Genomic DNA, 3,018 nt, shown 5'->3' on the forward strand with positions numbered 1-3,018 from the left:
GCTTAGACTTCATCAGTGATCCAAGTCCCATAGAGGTCATCTAGGATGGAAGGAATAGCCCCCTTTGTGGCTTGGGAAATAGATAAACCATGTATGCACAAGGAGCAACCGAATAGACAACACTTCTAAGCATTTTGGAAGAGAAAGCAATGGAAAAAGGGAAGAGACACTCAAGAGAGAGAATCTGAAGTGACCTTCATTACCAATAGATTGAGACTCTACTCTAATGCAACTCAAAATACTACAAACACAAGGGAGTCGAAGAGGTTTCATACATACAAGAGGGAGCGGAATCTCTAAGACTACTCATAGAGAGAGAATGAACTAGAGAGAGATGGACTCAAGAGTTTACATAAGAGAATATCTACAAGAGGGAGAGAAGGCTCATGGAAGAGGCTTGAGGAGACTAGAGCTACAGCAACATGAGGCCTAATGATGGAAGAGATGATGAACAAGGGAGAGGAGGGCTCCTTTTATAGAGATTTGGTCACCCTCCTTCACCCATTCATGTCCGTATGTCACCATCCATGTCCTTTTTGGCTACTCATGCCATGTGTCCCATCAAAAGATTCTCAAGACTCTTAAAATATTAAGAAAGTCAAGAGTCTCCCACATGGAGCGCATAGGGACCCTCTCTTTTCCATATGTCCACATCCTCCTTATTCCACATAGGAATTCTAGAAGGATTCCTCTTGACTCCACACTCCTCCACATGCCTTCCACACACTTGGCATGTGATCTCTCTTATATTATTGGAACACATGGACATGAGCCCACCTCTTGATATGACTCACTCTTCCTATTTTCTAAAAACTCCCATAATATCCCATACACAAATAACTCTCATCCCATACCATGGTATCTACAATTCATACCTATGGTATTTACAATTATCCATTCCACTCATCCTCTCAATCCCATACAATATCTTAGAAAATAGAAATAAGTGAGAGCCACTAGGCTATCACTTGATACTCAAACTCTTATCAAACATAGAGAAAAACAATACCAATATCAAATTAAAAAATATCAATTTTTGGCATCACAGTGCACATGGGAGGGTGGTCAAGCATGGGTTAAGGGGGGGAGGATGGTTTGGGTAGTCCCCAATGTAAAAGGAATAGCCAATAGGGGATCTCTGCATGCTTGCCATCCCTCCACCTCAACATACCATTGCCCCACACAAAGGAGCACTCTCACTGGTATGCCTCAAATCCCTCTCTAATCCCTTGAAATTAGGAAACACTAATTGGAGGCCCTTTTGAGACCCCATTTCTCCCCTAATGGAAGAGCTCACATAGTAAGTTGGGGAATGATAGAAGCAACTCCTTGCACAAGGTAGTTGACCTCAAGGACAAGCATGCGCTTGAAATGAATCTTGGAATCAAACACCTATAGTTCAAGCCATCTCTTTAAAGTGACACACACGTGTGATCTGTCAGTGAACTGATTACAGGCCATTGCCACTATCGTATTATATCTAGAGATGATGGCCCCGATCAAAACTTCTGACTCTAGATCCTCCAACCGGATCATTGGATCCCATAAAGCTATGAAAGGTTTCATGAAAAATTCCATTCACTTGTGTTGGGAAGACATTTCTATGCAAGTTTAATTTCTCCTTCCATTACGAGATATAGAGAAATGGATTTGAACTTACCCTATAAAAAATGTTTCAGTCAGCAGTCTGGCAAAAAAAGGGTTGTCTACCATAAACCAATATGCTACGCTACATGAAATGAAATAAAAACCTAGACAAAATAGTTATACCATCATATATTAGAGTCATACCAAATTTCATATTCTTTCAACCATCGATGTCCAACATGTTGTGACATGAAGTTGGGGGTAATAAACTTCACGCACCTCTTCACTTCCTGCTGCTTTCGAACTGACTAACAAAGATATTTATCCTTGAAAAAAGGACATTAAAAAGAAGCTTTTATGCCAAGATACCACACCATACTTTCCTCTGTCGGATGAGAATGAAGATGGTAATATCGCAAGTGATGTTGTACTCAAGCATAGGGAGAAGGAAAGGATCAGCAGAGGCCATAATCTCAGCAAGCTAGTCTGTGCCAAAGAGAAGAGCGATAGGTTGTTGAAAGAAGATCTTGCGGCTCAACATGACATGAACTGATATATATATTGAGGAGTTTGAAGAGGCTGATTGGGTCGGATGGGTAGATTGCGAGAAAACATTGCACCTCCTTCATAGACACCTTTACACTTAGCTCAAAACACTCTATAAACTATCATTAGACACAGAGGCCTATAACTTTTAGTAGAGACATGATATCAGAGATTCAAGCACACAAAGAGATGCACCTCGAGATGGGCTTTGCGCTGATATAAGATCGTTGAAAACAGATAGACGATTGAAGAGATATGGACAGTTTACTCGAAGGGAGTGAAAACTATCATGAAAACAAACTGTCAGACATAGAGACTCATAACATTTTAAAGCAATATTTGATTCAAGATCTAAGCACATACAGACATGTGCCTTAAAGAGAGCTTTATGCTGATATGTGTTTCGTAAGAAACAAAGAAGCGGCCAAAAAGTTATGGGCAGTTTACTAGACGGGGGTAAAAACTGTCATATGAAAGCAGACTGTTAGACACAAAGACTCATAACTTTTTACAATAGTATCTGATTCAAGATCTGATCATATAAGACATGCGCCTTAAAAAGAGCTTCATGCTAATATAAATTTTATTAAAATCGGACTACCGAGTAGAAAGTTATGAGCAAAACACTAACAAGGGGTCAAACTGTCATGAAAACTGCCCTCCACCCATGCTAATTTCCCCTGAGCAGGATGCTCCCTCAAGACTCCACTTTCATCAACGATCCACCCCTCATAGATTTTTCCTAGAAGAGGGGAAGAAGTTTGCATGGTGGCTCAGGAAACAGATGGACCATGTGTGCACAGTGAGCAGCCGAATAGAAAGAACTTTAAAGGCTTTGAAAGAAAGAAAAGGGAAGAGACACTCAAGAGAGAGAGAACATGAAGT

Source organism: Dipteris shenzhenensis, chromosome 31 (genome assembly GCF_047967505.1).
Source record: "Dipteris shenzhenensis isolate YYH24624 ecotype China chromosome 31, Dip_SZ_1.0, whole genome shotgun sequence".
In the NCBI taxonomy this organism is placed as follows: domain Eukaryota; kingdom Viridiplantae; phylum Streptophyta; class Polypodiopsida; order Gleicheniales; family Dipteridaceae; genus Dipteris; species Dipteris shenzhenensis.